The 19,159-nt window shown below is 39.4% G+C and overlaps 1 long non-coding RNA gene across 1 annotated transcript in view; it reads left to right on the forward strand.

The window, feature by feature from the left end:
* The window catches only part of LOC131487210 (uncharacterized), a 51,230-nt gene extending 40,902 nt beyond the window's left edge, over positions 1–10,328 (forward strand). Inside the window, exons 3-5 of the long non-coding RNA XR_009249661.1 lie at positions 4,672–4,767; positions 8,519–8,739; positions 9,340–10,328. This is a non-coding gene — a long non-coding RNA (uncharacterized LOC131487210). The remainder of the gene's footprint in view (positions 1–4,671; positions 4,768–8,518; positions 8,740–9,339) is intronic.
* The last annotated feature ends 8,831 nt before the right edge of the window (positions 10,329–19,159 follow it).

The following is a 19,159-nucleotide window of genomic DNA, read 5'->3' on the forward strand; positions in this document are numbered from 1 at the left end:
TTATTTGGGGTGGGTATTCCTTCCATCACTGGATGAGGGGAGGAGTTTTTGTCTTGGTTGTTCATTGATGGATCCCAGAGAGAGCCACATACAGAGAAATCACTCAGCAGACATTTGTTGAATGGGGATGAAAAATACATGGGTGCAGTAGTGCATAGTACCACATTCCAGGGACTGTGAGAAGTTGCATCAGTTTTCCCAGTTCCCATGAATTTTGAAAAAAGCTAGGGGCAAGACAGCAGAGTATAATATCCCTAATCTCTCAAATTTCATTATTTAAAAACCACAAGAAGATTTTACTAGGTGGAAGATGGAAACTCCAGTACAACTTCCAAGCAAACTGTTTTTTATGGAGATAGAGACTTTTCAGTTATGGAAATATAAAGACCTCTTGAACTAGAGATGTGGGAGTTTACATTACTTTGGGAAGCAGGTGTGGAAGGGCACAATGGTCTGGGGTCTTGGGCAGACTTGTCACTGTATCTGCTTGGAGGAGAAAGAGGCAGAAGTCTTTTTGTGAAAGACAAAATAAACCATTTAAAAACAAATCAAACCATGGGAGTGGCCCATTTTATCCTCTGGAACAGGGTCTATATTTTATAGTTACCCCAATTGTTTGCTATAGTTTGAATGAAGAGGAAACCCAGTCAGTGAGAAAAGACATTTCAGCCACCCTGCTTACATGGCCAGGTGGCTGGGGGTTGAAGATGCACCACTGGCAAAGTTAAAGGTTGAGCTCTGACTGGTTCAGGAATATCACTCGCCCTCTGTAACTACAACTCCCAGCATCAAGGCAAGGGAAGGTAGATGTACTGAGCTCCAGCTAAGAAAAATTGCTGGGTTGAAAAAGAATTGCCTCTAATTTACTTGGAAATCCTACCTGAAGAGATCGATAAACATGAATTATGTTATAGGCCATTATCATTTCATGTCCAAACCTTAAGCACCAGGAAAATCCTGTTGGAGGACTAAAAAATACTTTAAAAACAATGTGTCCATCTATTTTAATATACTGTTTAATGATCATCCTAAGAGGTTAACAAGAAAAAAATCCAGCATGACTATAAAAAGACATTACTGTGTTTGGTAATACAAGCCTATGACATTCTAGAAAGATGGTGCTGTGGAGGAAATAACATCATAGCACCAGAAGAAAAAAAAAGTGTCAGATAAAAAGAGAAAATGGCAGAATTCAAGAATCAAAGTTCCAGGGGTGCCTGGGTGGCTTGGTCGGTTAAGCGTCCGACTTCGGCTCAGGTCATGATCTCGCGGTCCATGAGTTCAAGCCCCGCGTCGGGCTCTGTGCTGACAGCTCAGAGCCTGGAGCCTATTTCAGATTCTGTGTCTCCCTCTCTCTCTGCCCCTCCCCTGTTCATGCTCTGTCTCTCTCTGTCTCAAAAATAAATAAATGTTAAAAAAAATTAAAAAAAAAAAGAATCAAAGTTCCAAAAACAATGAGGCGTGTTCAAAACTCCATGCCCTGTGAACAAGTAAGCATTACACCATCAAAAGGGAAAAGAGAGTCAACCTGAGATGGAACCCATGGTACCTGAAATAATTACTGAAGACTTTACCTGTGCATGTAAATGAGCTAATACTCACTATTCTTGAGAAATAATGAAAGTGAAAACAGGGATTGCAGAAAAGTAATTAGCTATAACAATGTTAGACAAGCTCTAAATTAGTTAATACTACAGGTGAACTAAACATACTTCTGGAGGCTGTGAAGAGCAGTAATCAAACAACTAAGAAAAGTGATCCAGACAGAGCAGTGTGTCCCATCATGGATAATACGTTTAATTACAAGAGCATGGGAGAATATGACAGGCCTAGAAAATAGTGTAAGAAAATTTAGTCTACAAATATTATAGGGTAGCCAACGAAATTTATAAAATTCTTTCAGGTAGGAAGTCTCATTTGAGGAAAAATTGAAATTTTTCTTGAACTGGGAGGAGGCCTGCAGTACATGAAAATATCACCAAAGACAATGATGATGTATTTGGATATATTACTGAAATAGAGTAAAATAAATATTAAAAGAAGACTAATAGAAGCTTAAGATGTGGTTCATATAACTGATACAAGATTTTACTCAAAAAAATTTTTTTGTCATTTTTGTATGTGAGATTATGAATATTCAGAATCTATGTGAGTAATTGTCAAGAGGAGAAAGAGATTTTAGAATCTTAGTTTCCCAAAGAGTAATGGTATGCTCCCTTTCTGTGTGTGGGAAGACACAGAAACCCAGAGTGGAAGGAGAGGAAAAATTTAGGGCAGAAGATTTTTCAAAATATTCCTGGTGTGCAGGGAGAGAGCATTTTAAAGGAAATGAGTGGTGTTTGTGCGTGGTGTGAGCCAGAAAAAAAAAAAAAAAAAGAAAGAAAAGAAAAGAAAGAAAAAAAGAAAAAGAATATCTGGTTTTCTGGTTTTCAGTCAAGAATAAAACAGGCATTAAAAGTACACCCTTTGAGGGTTGCAGCCTCAGGTCACTTTCTTGCTGTGGCGACCCTGGACAGGTAACTTACTTTATCTCATCTGTAAATTTCATCGTAGCACATAGCAAACATTCCAAAGATGTAAGCCACTGATGTTATCATGCTGGTCAACATCTCTCCCAGTCTGGGGAGGAATAAATAATCGTAATAGTGACTGGCGGTTGAGTGTGTGCAAAGTGCTAGGCTGTGCTGCCACACAGTATGTGAGATATGATCTTGTATTTGTAAAATTACATATATTCTGGATGTGGAGAAAAGGAAGCCTATTGTTAGCTATTAATATGCAAGTTAACACTTTTAATGTATAAATTGGCAAAATAAATTGAAGTTCATTGTTTCAAAACAATGAACGTATATATAAACGTAGACCAATGATATTCAGAAAATACAGTAACATGAAAGTGTAGTTTAGTGGCACCTGGGCAGCTCAGTCGGTTAAGCATCCAACTTTGGCTCAGGTCACGATCTCACGGTTTGTGAGTTCGAGCCCTGCATTGGGCTCTGTGCTGACAGCTTGCAGCCTGGAGCTTGCTTCTGATTCTCTGCCTCCGTCTCTCTGCCCCTGCCCTGCTCGTGTTCTGTCTCTCTCAAAAATAAAATGAAAACATTAAAAAATAAATAAAATAAAATAAGAAAGTGTAGTTTAATTACATATAGGTTTTTAGTTCATATGTGTGTATATGTATTCATATGTGTGTCTGTATGTACATATATAGAGAGAAAAAGATGTTTTCTGAGTAGAAAAATAAGTAAGCAACAAGCTTTTGACCACCTTTTTGGTCCTACTCTTTTAATATTTATTTTTCCTTGTCACTTTCCTATTTCATTCTTTATGTATGAAGTATAATCCTGAAAGTGATACTACAGGAAAGGAGGACAAAGCATAGGGATGAAAATATCACAGAGCACTAAAATAACTCCAGGACTATTTGGGTTGTGGCTACTCTGGCTGGACGTCAGAACATGTTTCCCTGAGGCAAGTGTCCCTGAAATGCTCCAGGAAGAAATTCTGAAGATGCCTTAAAATCATGCCATTGATATTTACCCTAATGATGAGTTTGATCTTTTCTAAGGCTTGTGAAGGGATTTAATAGGTGGTAGCAGATATAGAAACCTTTTGATGATAAAGAAATACTCCAAATTTTAGTTTTAGTGAATTCCAAATGGTGACTAATCTAGAGAGTGAGGGATTGAAATGAAAAATTGAATCTAATAGTTTTATATGTTATAATAAAAGTTCATAGAGTGGTGCCTGCGTGGCTCAGTCGGTTAAGGGTCCCACTCTTCGTTGCATCTCAGGTCATGATCCGACAGTTCATGGGTTCGAGTCCCCCATCAGGCTCCATGCTGATGGTGTGGAGCCTGCCTGGGATTCTCTCTCTCCCTGTCTCTCTCTGCCCCTCCCCTTCTCTCTCTCTGTCTCTCTCAAAAATAAATAAACTTAAAAAAATTGTTAGTGTAGTTCATAGAGAGAACCTACTAAGTGAAAGAGATAAGAGCCATTCTGAGGAATTCCTACTCACTGCTCTGTGTTTTCTCAAAGTTTGCAGATTTGAGTTCATCTAAGACTATGTGAATTTAATTATTGCACAATGTCTCCCATAGTTTTAGAGTTTGTCTGACAAAATTAACTACTTGCTTTGACTAACACGTCATTGCAAAAAATATTTATCATTCTTTGTGAATTAGCTTCTGTGTCAGTTATATTGGATACAGGAAAAAGTCCCATTTGTAAAACATAAAGAAAAATAATAGGTCATAGGACCATAGGAAAAATAGCAAATATGGTAATGATGACTTAGTGTTATTAAAAAACATAAGAGTGCACAGAATTTCTTTTTTTTTAATTTTTATTTTTTTAATGTTTATTTATTTTTGAGAGACAGAGACAGAGTGTGAGTGGGGGAGGGGCAGAGAGAGAGAGAGAAGACACAGGATCTGAAGAGGCTCCAGGCTCTGAGCTGTCAGCACAGAGCCCGACACGGGGCTCGAACTCACAAGCCGTGAGATCATGACCTGAGCTGAAGTCAGACGCTTAACCAACTGAGCCACCCAGGTGCCCCTAGAGTGCGCAGAATTTCTAAGCAAACCAAGGATCCATAATGATCCTGAAAATGTACCTGCTGTACTTTAATACAATTTTGGTTCTGTTTTGTTTCTTTCCTTGAACTTGCAGATGCTCCATAGGAAGCAGAGATACTTATGGAATGAAAATAAGGACAAATAAGACTTTCTCCAAATATCCTGGGATGAAGGACACTGAAGGAAAATTGTAAGTTACCAAGAAACTACAAAGTATGACTATCCTGCTGAAGAAAAGACTTATACTTACAGATTGTATTTTTGAATTTGAAAGAGCTAACCAACCTTAGTGAAAATAGAGGCATATTGGTCCAGGGAGATTTAGAAAGGAAGTCTTGAGTCATAAAAGAGGAGATTCATAAAGAAAGACATGTAGTAACAAGTAATAAGATGAAATTTGTCTACATTGTCAACGCATATGCTCAGTAAAGTCACTTGGGAATTTTATGGAATATGCAAATTGTACTAGAATCTGAAAGCTAGAAGAGTTAAAATAGGAATAATTTATAAGACAATAAGGCAAATGTGACCTGTTGTACCCTATGAGGAAGAGTAGAGCTGTAAGTCTTTGTTTCTGAGCCAGAAATAGCTTCAAATTTATCTGTAGAGCTTCGTTGGTAACATTTTGGGCAGAATATAGACTGATGTTGTTCTCACAGAACAGGGGGTTTGTGCTGGAATCCAAAGGCCTCAGCTTTTTGCCATTTATGAACTGCCTGATTCTGGCCTTTGTGAATTTTAGTTTTAAACCTGTAGAATGAGGGAGTAAGGCTAGGTGATTTGTAAGGTTCGTCTTGGGTATGATTCTATGTGTCTGACACAAACATGCTGAACTTTGTTCATGAAACCACCAAAAAGACCTTCAAAGAAAAGTCCCGTTGTGTTGCCTCCTGGAGTCTATAACGGTTCAAGAAGATTCTTTTTTAAAATCAAGTTCTAGGGCTGATATTATAATCACAGAGATAAATTATGGGTACTCTGCATGGCACAGTACTTAACATAACTGCCTAGATTGTTCAGTTGCAAACTTTTTCACCCCCAGCTGGTTAAACCTCTCTAAATCCTTAAGCACACTTAGTCTTTTCCAGGGGGACTCCAAGGTTCAATCCACTGGTATTTAAAAATCAAAACTGTGCACTTTGCAGCCACCTGATTATGAACTGAATTCTTTGCATAGATCCTAAAACCCTAACACTGTGCTTGTTTTTATTGCTCGGATCTTTTAAGCTGGGTCAAGTTTCATAAGAAGCTTCTTTCATTTAGCTTGACTCTTAAAGCTCCATCAAACTCCCCTATTCTTGTTGGCTTATTGGAGCTCCTAAATGCATGTTGATTTACTTTTGCCTGTCTTAAGGCTATTTCCACTGATGTCCTCTCCCACACACACATAAAGGAAGTCTGTTAACTTCCATGTCTTCTCCTAACAACCTCAAACTCTTCCTGTTCTGGTGGTATTATCCTTCTCTGTTCCCAACAGCATGATTTGGTCATTCATGCAAGGATGATGAAAGCAGTTCAAATGCAAATAAATATTAGAGGTTAGGGCATTGTAAAAATTGGACTAGAAATTTGACTCTGATCGTAAGGATAGCCATAATGATGTGCTTATCAGTGTCAGAAAGGAGAAACAGATTAGATCTTTAGAGAAACAAATCTTTCTGGTACTAGGTTCTGAGGGAAGTTTCTGGAGTATGACATCACGTTTGAAAAATGTCCCCAGGTACAATACAGTTTTGAGTCTATTATCCCCATGATATGAGTTAAGGACATACAGCTCAAGTGGAACTCAGTGAAAGAATTTCTGAGGAATGAGACAAGTACCAGATTATGAAGTTTTATATGTTCTGACAGAAAGGTTGGACATCTATTCTTCAAGCAGTCTTCTGTATCATTTCTATGGTTTTTATTTGACTTGGGCAGCAAACTGAGCTTTCTCAGGTTTATACCTGTGATCTGCAAGTATTATGAAGAAGATTCAACACTCCTTTAAAAAAACCCTCTATCACCCATCCACTTTCTTCCCTTCTGCAGCACCTGTCAGACCTATCTTTCCAAAAGTCTTCCTGAAAAACTTACTCCCCAGCCTTAGTCTATGTACCTCTTCTCTTTCTATCTTTTCCCTCTTTTCTGATTCTGCACATCAAATTCCAAATAATGAACCTGGCAAAGGCAGACTCCTCCTTGGAAGGCAAGGAAGGGAAAGAAAATGTGATAGAAAGACAAGACCCTCTTTAGCAAGGTTAGTGGCAAAGAGCCATCCTCTGTTATTTTTATTCAGTCACATGTACCTTATCTTTGTTAAGCTTGACAATAATTCAGTGTGATTATTTACTGTTTTTCTGCTTACAAACAGGAGACTAAGGATCAGAGGTTATGGGATTTTCTTCCAGTCTTATTGCTAGTAAATGCTTCAGCCATCATTCTGGTTTTGCAAGAGCTTGGAGGACAAGTTCTCTGTGTGACTGGTTAAGGACAGATCACACCCTGTAAAGATAGGATGAGCCAGTAGTAATGTTGATATCCTTTTATAAGAATGCGGGGCCTGGCCTGAGCTCTCACCGGTTTCAATGACCACTTACGTGCGGCTTGGGAACTTTTCGCATACATGTTACACACAAACAAATGTAATGTACACCACAGCACTGTCAAATTATCACACATATATATTCTGCAGAGAAGTTACTAATTACAGCCTTACATTTTCCAATGAGATATATTTGCTTAAAGAGTTATGTCTTCAGGGGTCCCCAAGACCACTCTCATGTTCAGTGATTTGTAGGACTCACAAAGCCTGAAAAACCTGTATACTCATAGTTATGGTTCACTATAGGCAAAGGATACAGATTAAAGTGAACAAAGGCAAACGGCTCATAGAGTGGAGTCGAGGAAAGTCCTGGAATAAACTTCCAGCTGACCTTTGCCAGTAGAGTCATGTAAATAACACTCAATTCTCCTTGTTATCATGTATGGCTGTACACACAGGGTATTGGCAAGCAGGGGAGTTCACTAAATCTTCGTGTCCAGGGTTGATCACATAGACATGGAGCCCCCATGTGACTGGCCCTGTTCAGTCTCCAGCCCCTCCAGAGGTCATACTGATTCAACATGGTGCAAGACCCCCACCATAAATCACACCATTAACATCAATTGTGTAGCAAATGCCAAGGCTGTAGCCATACAGACACTTTTGTCGGGCAGGATATTTCAAGGACTTAGACATCATCTCTCAGGAACTGGTCAGGGACCAGTTATTTCTTTGGGAGGTGCGGTGTTTAAATATCCCAAGCCTGCTAGGTTAACTCTTTCTGCACAGTTAAATCAAACAGGTATATGTAGAAACTAGATGAAAAAAAAATTAACTTAAGATAATGTGGTTTCTTAGAAAAAAATTAATCACTTATAGAGTAACTGTTTTTAGGGGCATGAAATTTGATTTTCTGATAGGAAAAGTTTACTGAACACAATTATTGAGAGAAAATTTACTCTTCTAGAATATTTTATATTTCTGAGAAAACTCGTACAAAGCCAGAGTTTACATAGGCCAGTGATTTTACAGACTATGATTCAAGCTTTCTGAGGTGCCACTGGAGATGTGAGTTTCAAAAGGGGAACTGGTGGTGAATGGACAGGTTTAGGGGCTGCCTACTGTTTCTTCAACAAGACAGTTCTGTTTTGTTGTTGTTGTTGTTAAATGTTTATTTATTTTTGAGAGAGACAGAGACAGAATGCGAGTGGGTTAGGGGCAGAGAGAGAGGGAGACACAGAATCCAAAGCAGGCTCCAGGCTCTGAGCTGTCAGCACAGAGCCTGACGCAGGGCTCGAACTTGAGAGCTGTGAGATCATGACCTGAGCCAAAGTCGGACGCTCAACCGACTGAGCCACCCAGGTGCCCCAGCCGTTCTGTTTTAAACTATTTTCTGGTTGATTCTTCTGTATAAAAGGTCAGATGAGGTTCTGCTGCAGTAGTGGACCCTTCATCCTACATGACTGGTGTCCTTCCAAGAAAGGGAGAGAGATCCATGGAAGAAGGCAGCTCCGTGAAGACAGAGGCAGAGATTGAAGCAGCTGCAAGCCAAAAGACCCCAAGAGTGAATCTCTAAGAGTTTCAGAAGGAGCACGGCTCTGCCGACACCTTGATTTTGCACTTCCAAACTTCTGAACTGTGAGACAATCCGTTTGTGTTGTGTTAGGCCACCCAAGTTGTGGTACCACGCTACCCTAGAAAACTAACACACCGATTAGTCTAATTTCATCCTATTCAGCAAAAACTAAGACCAAAAGGGTTAGGCAACGTTCTGAAGACTGAAAGTACGAGTGGGGCTCAAACTCAAGGACCAAGAGATCATGACCAGAGCCAAAGTCAGATGCTTAATCAACTGAGCCACCCAGGCGCCCCAGGAGGTGTAAACTTTGTAGCTGCCAATATTAAGACTGGGTCTACAGGGCAATTTTGCTCCCTTGAGTTCAAAGAAATCAGGCAAGTAGATTCTTAACCCATTCAAGTGCTCTTTCATTGCTATTTTCCCCAGAGGAGAAAAGGAATGGGTGTGGGTGTGAAGGGGGTGAGAAATGTTTTGAGTTGTTGACTTAAATTTTCCGTGGAATCAGCAAAACACAGGTAGGAAAGAAAAGTCATAGTCTTGTATTGGATATTAACAGTCTTATTTGGGAGAATTTGTCTAATGTTTAATTTAAACTTTGAATCAATTAACTATGACTCAGTGGCTTAACAAAGATAACTTATCGTTGCCTGTATCTGCAGGTCAGCTGGAGGTTGGGCTTGGCTGGAGTGGCTCTGCTTCAAGTGTCTTTCATGCTCCTTATACCAGCAGGACAGCTTCGGAGCATATTTTTCACATATCAGTGGAAGAGCCATGAGAAGGCAAGTGGAAAGGTGTGAAGTTTTTTAAAGTCTAAACTGGGGACTGGCTCACACCTACTTGCAGCCATGCGTCACTGGTCAGAGCAAGTAACATGGTATATTAGTTTCTAGGGCTTCTGTAACAAAGTATCAGAGACTAGGCATCTTAAAACAATGGCAGTTTATTTTCTCGCAGTTCTGGAGGCCAAAAGTGCCAAATCAAGGTGTTGGCTTGGGTTGATTCCTTCTGAAGGCCGTGAGGGAAAAGTTTGTTCCAGGCCTCTGTCCTTGGCTTGCAGAAAGCCATCTTTCTACTCACAAATTGTTCTCCTTGTTCACATGTCTGTCTTCAAATTTCCCCTTTTTATAAGGATACTAATCATATTAGATTAGGGCTCACCCAATCATTTTAACTTGATTACCTCTTTAAAGACCCTATCTCCAAATAAAGTCACATTCTGATATATTGGGAGTTAGAACTTCAACACATGAATTTTTTTGTTGGGGCAGGAGAGAGGCCACAGTTTAACCCACAATATACATTCAAGCTCAAAGTAAAGGGCTTATAAACCCTCCTACAATGAAGACATGACAAGAGTATGAATGTAGGAAGGGGTGAAGAATGGGAGTGAGTCTTAATAGTATAAACTTCATTTTTTTTAAGTTTATTTATTTATTTTGGAGAGAGAGAGAGCATAAGCAGGGAAGGGGCAGAGAGAGAGAGAGAGAGGGAGAGAGAGAGAGATTTCCAAGCAGGCTGTGTGCTGTTGGTGCAGAGCAAGACGTGGGGCTTGGACTCACAAACTGTGAGAACATGACCTGAGCTGAAATCAAGAGTGGGATGCTTAACTGACTTAGCCACCCAGGCATCCCAGTAGTTTAAACTTTAAATCAGGCACAGGGGTTGACAAACTATGGCCCATGGGCCAAACCTGGCCTGCTGCCTGTTTTTTTTTTTTTTTATAAAGTTTTATTAGGTAACAGGAATGTTCATCTTTTAATGTATTAATTGTACCAACTTTTGTGTCATAATTGGCTAGTTATGACAAAAGGCTTTATGGCCTGAAAAACCTAAAATAATTATTACCTGGCCTTTACAGAAAAAAAAAAAAAAAGTGCTGATCCCTCATCTTGCCAGGGCAGCAAGGCTTAAAGATTAACACTAGTATACTTTTCCTGAATCCAAGTAACTGGGAAAATGTTTTGAAAGTGGCAAGCTTTGTCTTATGGCATCAGTTCAGCCATTAGCTGACTCTGTGACCTTGTGTGAAACCCTTAGCTTCCCTGTTTCTATTTTCTCATATAGAAAATCAGGGAATTGGTCATGTGGCCTGGCTCACTTTGCTTCTTCTTAATTATAACCAGATAGTAAACCTTCAGTGAGCAAAAAATACTGCAGTGTATTGTTCCCCCCAAAAGCCCCAAAAAACAAATAGCATAGTTGTAGAAAAATATAATTTTCCCCCATGGGCCTCTTATTTAATTTATTTATTTATTTTTAACGTTTATTTATTTTTGAGACAGAGAGAGACAGAGCATGAACGGGGGAGGGTCAGAGAGAGGGAGACACAGAATCTGAAACAGGCTCCAGGCTCTGAGCTGTCAGCACAGAGCCCGACATGGGGCTCGAACTCACGGACCGTGAGATCATGACCTGAGCCGAAGTCGGCTGCTTAACCGACTGAGCTACCCGGGCACCCCTCTCTCTTATTTTAATAGAATAAAAGTTACATTTTTTTTTCTGAATTGAAATCTTGCTTACTCTGGAATTAAATGAAATCTAAAATCCTTTCTTTTCTTTTAATATTAGGGTTCTACAAAATCAAGTATGAAGTGGGGGTAATTATATGAGATGCACTCTTAGACAGAAGTCAGCTTCTGTGACAGAATTTTAGTAAGCCAACTTCTTATCCATTTTGGCCACTGTGGGAGTCAGAATCTTTAGATGGTGTCAGAGAGGCCATCTGGGTCTGCTATCCATAATAATTCGAAGAGCTTAACTCAGGGTTTGATGAAGGAACAGAAGAATGTATTAAATAAAGCTACAACTCCACCGGGAGTGGCAGATGGAAAAGATGTCCTCAATGTTTTGTAGAGCTGCTTCTCAAGAAGTAGAGTCTCTTTTCCTAATCCTTGAATCTTGCTTTGATCAGTAGAATGTGGGTAAAGTGGTTTGCAAAGTCTGGATCCTAGGCCTTAAAAGCCTTGCAGCTTTGGGTTTTGCTGTCTTAGAATATTTCCGAAGACCACCATGCAAGGAAACTGGTCCAGTATACTGGAGGATGAGAGGCCACATGGAGGAGAACCAAGGTTGCCCAGGGTCCTAGCGCCATGAGAGTGTGGCTGAGGAAAAAGTTGTGATCCAATGTGGATCACTTTTTGTGTGTTCCACATTTCTCTAGTCCCCTATCAGTTGCCCAAAAATCTCTGCTTCAGGCTTTATTTTATATAAATGATAGAAAGGTTTTTACTATTTCCTTTTGCATGAGCCCAAACTATGGTCTTTAATTACAGAATTTTTATCAATTGATTTCTATGGGAATCTTTGCTCTCATCCCATGGCTGTGTGAAATGCCAGCTATATGCTTTGGTTCAGATGTGGCTTGCTGCAGTTCTCTGCATCTCTAACATGACCACGTGGTCCTCTGTCCCCTTTGCAAGATCAGCACAGCCTTCACTGTTGTGATGGGAAAGGTGTTCATACCCTTGGAGGGGAGAATAATTTCCTGCTTATTGTCTACGCTGGAAAAAACATCTCCTATTGGGCTAAGAATGTCACATAGATTTCATTTTGTCTACTAACAGTATCAGGAAACATTGCCAGCCCACATCTAGGCTTACCTATAACTGATAGGCAATGTCCTTCCTGGAAAGGAAAAGGACCCTGTATGTACCAAGTATTTCCTACCATTAACCATGATGCTACTTTCTATAGAAACAATTACACAGTTCTTTTCTTCTAGTAGTAGCACTAGGGAATTCCTATTGAATCACTTTGTACCTAGTAGGCATCGTTTACAAAGTTATATTAGCCAGCCTAGATAAAATGTAATGAAGTTCACTAATAACCGACATCATAGAGATGGTAATGTGATAAAAAGTGCAGAGGTTATTATTTTGGTCATTCTTATTAATGCAATTTCTTTAATAATCGTGTATAATAGTTGCTTAGTTATCTAGTCCATGGCAATATTTTTATAATCACAAATAATTTAAATCTATAAAATAAAGCTACAACAGTAAAATTGCAAAAGGCTGCAAGAGTTGAATCGTGAAGTGATATACTGCAGGGTTTGGCAAACTATGGCCAGTAGCCAGCCAGCCAAATCCATCCTGCCACCTGTTTCTGTAAATAAAGTTTTACTGGGATGCAGCCAGGTCCATATGTCTCCTCTGGTCTATGGCTGGTTATGCACTAGAGTGCCAGGATCCAGTCGTGGAGGTGGAGACCAGCAGAGTTAAGTAGTTGTGGTAGAGACCTTACAGCCTGCAAAACCTGAGACATTTACTATCTGACCTATTACATAAAAAGTTTTCCAACCCCTGGTGAGTTGAAACAGTTGAGAATCTAACAGTTATTGACCACTTTCATATGCAGGGAACAGTGGTGGACAAAGCCCTTTGAAGGGCTCTTTTCTATCCTAAAAAAAAAAAAAAAAAAAAGACTGTAGCAGAAGCAGTGTTTTTTAATTCTGTCTGAACATTAAACTCAGCTGGGTAGAGTTGTTAAAATTACTAATACCAGGACATAACCTGTGTGGGACATGGGTATTGTATGTTTTTGAAAGCTACTTAGCTGAATCTATTGTGCAGCAATGTTACAAAGCATTGATCAAGGTTCTTATTTTACCTTTCAGCTCCTGTTCCTCTAGGGGTTAGATAGTGTAGCTATCCAGTTTGGTTTTTAGTGACTCAAACGTGGTAGAAAGTAAATCTGAAATAGCTTAACAAAATAAAAAACAAAAATTTCAAGGAATGTTGGGTGTTAATTCAGACTGGGTGAACCTCTAAAAGTTCTAAGCCAAAAGAATTTTTACTGGCCTAAGATCCTGGTTTGTAAGGTATCATCCTGCCACAAATATCCAGATTTAAAATATATTGGCAGGCTTCCAAAAAAGTCACTGAAGTCTTTTTGTGTGTGTGTGTGTGCCTTACTTTCTTACCACTCTCGAACCATCTACTTCAGAAAATAGAACTTCAGATAGCTATATTCTGTTATGCTGTAAGAATTTTTTTATAAAGATTTTAGTTAAGTTGATTTATTTATTTTGAGAGAGAGTGGGGGAGGGGCAGAGGGAGAGGGAGAGAGAGAATCCCAAGCAGGTTTCTCACTGTCAGCACAGAGTCCGACACAGGGCTTGACTTTACAAACCGTGAGATCATGACCTGAGTGAAAATCAAGAGTCAGATGCTTAATCGACTGAGCCACCCAGGTGCCCTTTGTTCTAAGAATGTTTTTTTAACATTGGAGTACTTAGAAAGTTTGGGGGAAATTGGGTAAAATGCAAGAAGAGTAATTCTGGCTAGCTTAGAAGACTTTTGCTAGTTCAACTCGTGGCACATTATAGTGGCTATCCCAGAAATAGTGACTCAGGAAGCTCTGTCACAGCTCTGGTTTTAAGTATGATGAGGGTGTATAGTCTTATTGTCCTGTCTAGTGCATCACTGATTTTTTATGGGTTTAAATAATAATGTGAGTAAGTCACATACCAAGAGTTTCCACAGATATCTGAAAGTAAGACTTGTGTGAATATTTGGAATATATAGGCAGTAGCTATTTATAGATGAAGAAACTCACACGTTAGGATGTTTATCCAAAATATATATCTCGAGAACTTCCTAGACAGGTTAGTGCACCAGTAGTAAAAATTATACATTTATAATTTAGTATCTTACCAACCCAACAGCTCGTTTGAGCATATGCAAAGTTGACAATTTCCATCCATTTTGCCAAAAATCACACTTTCATCAGTCTGCAAAATACGTCTTGGCCCCACCCACCCTTTTTGGTGCCAATTCTTCTTTGTTACTATCTTCTCAAAGCCTGAAATTTCCTCTCCCAGAAAACTAGGACAAACATGGAAATCTCTCCAGGAGAGATACTCTTACAGATCCTTAAAAAATTGCAATTCAGAGAGAATGTAAGGATGAGAAGACTCCACTATATTTTTTAAAAATTATTCTTTTATTCTCTTTATACTCTTCTGCTCTCCTTTCCTATAGAATTGGCATTGCCACCACCATAAAAGCCATTCTGACCCTCACGGCCCACGAATTTCTGTTTTTACTGAGACTAGGTTTTCTTTAAATGACACATAATACTTTTTCCCTTTGCTGAATACTTCAAAGCCCTGGGTCTGCTTCCCTGAATTGTCCCTATCTTGGGGCAGGACCCCAGACTACCAGAAGCAATATTCCCCACAGTGAGATAGATATGTATTTTCTGACACACTCTAATTCCCACGTTTAAAGAGAAAGTACTAAGAAGCACAATGTAAATAAGCATGGTATTATACACAGGAAAGAAACGAATATTTATTTAGTATCCAATCTACACAAGGCACTGGTAAGCACTTCACATGGGTTATTTCATAAGAAACCATCATGTAGGTATTATTCCCATTTTTACTGATGAGTAGATGAATTTCTAAAGGTTACGCAGCTAGCAAACAATCTGCTTTTTATAGTCGTATATGCCTAACAAGTGATCAATTAACATGAAGTATAAATCAGTGGATTCTTAATTAATGAGCTTTTGCTCATTAAATTTGGAAGTCACTTTTTGTTTTCACATATGTGCCTCAGAACGTATCATTGGCTTTTACGGATGGGCAATTTCCACCTCAATATGAGGAATATAGGTGACTTTCCAAAAATACCTATGCACACCGAGCAGCTTCCCACTACTTCCGAAGAGTAAGTTAGGTCTCTTTATGCTGTCAATCCTCTGAACCTCAGCCCTTTTTCTTTAGTCGAAGGGTGCAACTTTGAAAATTACTGCAGTTTGATGTCTTACAACTTATAGCAGTTCTCTGCAAGTTCAGACATTTTCTGAGGTGAACCGAGAGTACAAATGTAGCTAAGTGTTAATTAAAAAGAACATCTTGAGTGTAAACATTAAAAATTGATCACCTTCTGTGAGCAATTTAATTTATGAGCATTAACATATTCTAAGCTGATGTCTTGAATTTTACTAGAACGTCCCTTGCCGCATAATGAAGGGGAAGAAGGAAGAACCCTTAACATGAATACATTGAAGTGTCTCTTTTCTCAGTCACCAGGGGTGTGCCAATTCTAAGGCCAGAGAGGCAGCTCCTCCAGCATGACTCCAACAGCAGCAGCTGCCAACAGCAGCCACAGCCCCGGGAGCCCTGGCCCCCCACAGGTGGGTTCAATGCTGTCAGTCCTGCACCACAGTAATCATTTCTGGCCAAGCTGGAGATCTGCGGAGTGACTCTGGCAGCTTTCCTCTCCTTTTGGGTTATACTAAATCATTAATGAATGTATTTATTTCTTGAATTTTTAGCTTGTTCAGTAAGGTGCAGCAGAGTGTGCATATGAGAGAATGGAGAAAAGAATAAATTACATTTCATTGCCGTAGTCAGCCAGCTATCTCCATGAGCTTAATTAAGGGAATAATCACACCCCCCACCCCCCTTAGTTCCAGGGTCTGTTTTCAATGTCTTCTTGAGCCTGATATACATTTTGAAAATGCCACTAAATAGAATTATATGGTCTAAAATGTGAAGCCGGTGAAATTTCTTGTGTGTTTCTCTTTAGGTCCTTCTAATACTCACTCCTTGGAGCCCATTCCTCCTCACAGAGGTCTAGTGTCACAGAACTTTCCTGAGGCTCCCTGGCTGCTCCAAAGCTCCTGAACTTTCTTCCTGTCTCTTCTACTTTTCTATCGAAACTCACTGATTCTCTGTTCCATTCCTTTAGTGTTCCATGCTAATAGGATATCTGATTTGTTAATCCGTGACCAGATTAGCAGTTGTTATCAGTTGACAGTGATAACGCAAGGAGGTACAAAAGTGCCTGCTCTCAGCAAGATTAAGTGATTTCAATTTTGAGAGATGGGGAATCTTCAATATCATATTGCATAGACAGTTACTTTGCACACAGAACTGAGTCTACTGTCTCGGTATATTATTTCACGCTTAATCTTTGTGTGAGATAGAAGTTCAGAAAAATTCTTAAATAGATTTATCTTATAAGAACCAAAAAAATAGGGTTTCTGAATGGCCTTGGAAAAAAAATTCTAGAATTGTTTCTTTCGCTTCCTATACTAATATTTTAATGAAGAAATTCTGGTTCATGAACACAAATGTTAAGACTTGATAAATGATACCAGTCCACCTTCCAGGCAACAAATGGTAATACTTATACTTTAAATTTTTTTTAATGTTTATTTATTTTTGAGAGAGACAGAGACAGAACGTGAGTGGGTTGCGGCAGAGAGAGAGGAAGGCACAGAATCCGAAGCAGGCTCCAGGCTCCGAGCTGTCAGCACAGAGCCTGACGTGGGGGTCGAACTCACGAGCTGTGAGATCATGACCTGAGCCAAAGTCGGACGTTCGACCAACTGAGCCACCCAGGCGCCCTGACAATACTTCTACTTTAAAATAAAGCTTTAGTTAATAGCTCATTGAAGTAAAAATGTATTGAGTGGTAAAAAAAAAAAAAATGTATTGAGTGGTGATGGCCTCTGGCTTATTTTAGCAGGTGACTTAGTGGAGGGCTGTCAGGTACAAAACTGTTGGTATCATTCCTCAAAGATGGACACAAAAAAACAAGACTGTATCCCAAATGGAATTCTGAGTGACCAAAAATATAATGGAGTTTAAAAGAGATAGGTTAGTTTTATTAGGTTGTCAAGAAAATAAAGAAAATAAAGTGTGGTGAATGTTAACACAAATTTAATCATCAGTGAAATATTAAAATAAATAGTATTTAAAAAAATTTTTTTTTCAACGTGTTTTATTTATTTTTGGGACAGAGAGAGACAGAGCATGAACGGGGGAGGGGCAGAGAGAGAGGGAGACAGAATCGGAAACAGGCTCCAGGCTCCGAGCCATCAGCCCAGAGCCTGACGCGGGGCTCGAACTCACTGACCGCGAGATCGTGACCTGGCTGAAGTCGGACGCTTAACCGACTGCGCCACCCAGGCACCCCAAAATAAATAGTATTTTAAATGTTTCAATCCAAATTTATTATTTCTTTGGTATATTTTAGGGTATGGAGCACAAAATTATTTCTGTCCCCTGTATCCTATAGCTTTAAGGACCAATCTCATAGAAGTACAGGATATTTTTAATTTAAAAAGTACATAGCTGCAGTTTTCTGTTTTATTTTTTGCTGAGGACTCTGGTATGGTATATTTAAGAGAAGAAAGAATCTGGATAGAAATGGTATTTCTATCATTTGATGGATACCTATGTGTGTTGTTGCTGTAACTATTTCCAGATATTTTTGCCAAATTTCAAAAAATATGCATTTATCCACTGCATCAAAAAAAAAAAGAAAAATTTGGCATGATTTAAGGTTCTTGAAAAATCTGATTATGGTATTAACTTATCAAAAATTTGCATGTTAAAATTAAACTCTAGCTGAGCAATAAAATTTATGCTGTGATTCTGATTCTTCAAGAAAGAGAATTAAATTCTTAATTTTCCTGTGAGCATTTTCCATTTGGTAACTTGAGGGACTAGGGCTGGAGCTGGAGGCTGATGACGGTGGCACTGGCATGGGGGACAGATTCAGAGGGAGCAGGAATCAGAGTAGAGGAATGTGGAGTGGCGCCAGAATGACATTGCAGATACCAAACCAGTCACTTTGTAGCTAATCAGCCTTGGAACACCACTACAAAATGGGGATAATAATACCCGCTTCACAGAAATAGCAGGAGGGCCAGAGGAAACCATGTGAGGAACTGTCACATAAAGTATTATACAAATGAGTTCTTACAACCTGGGGAACAGCAGGGGAAGATAGGACAAGGACAAGTCAATTTTGTCCTCCCCATCCCCAAGCCCACTAAACTATGTTGGTCACGGATGATGTGTGCATGGAACAGAAATTTATTCAGAATATCTGTATTAATGAGGATGCTTTTAGTTATGACGGAGAGCAACTCATTTAATTTTAGAAACAAACGAATTTATTGGCCCGTGTAGCTAGAAAGACTTAGAGACTCTTAAAAAGATGTCATCAGGAATCTTTGTCTCTTTCAGAGCCTCTTGGCTCTGCTATCCTCTGTGGTGTCTTCATGCTCAGGCAAGCCCTTTCCAAGTGTGGCAAGAATGGTCCCAGCAGCTCCCACCTTATCAGGATTTTTGTGCCTGAGATCCCAAGACAGAGACCCTCTCAATTCTATCAGTCCCCACAAAATGATCCTGTATCACCTGGAGAAGAAAGGACAGTTCCTAAAATGACAGCATTTGAAAGATTATGGGGGGAACAAAATGTATCAGATATTTAGTATGCTGGTTCAAATGAAAATAGATCTTATTCTTGAAGAGATAAAGAGGAATCTCACAGGTATCAAAAGGCACGAAATAAGATACAACTGGGCCACAAAAGGACTGGATCTGGAAAGTCTGACCTAGGGCTAGATCAGGTTGGGTTCCCCAGTTTTATGTTCCCATAGCATCCTGAACTTTGCCTATCATACCATTTGTGAAACTTCATCATAATCACTTTCTATCAGTCCTTTCTGTAG

The sequence above is a fragment of the Neofelis nebulosa genome, chromosome 1 (assembly GCF_028018385.1).
Source record: "Neofelis nebulosa isolate mNeoNeb1 chromosome 1, mNeoNeb1.pri, whole genome shotgun sequence".
Lineage (NCBI taxonomy): Eukaryota > Metazoa > Chordata > Mammalia > Carnivora > Felidae > Neofelis > Neofelis nebulosa.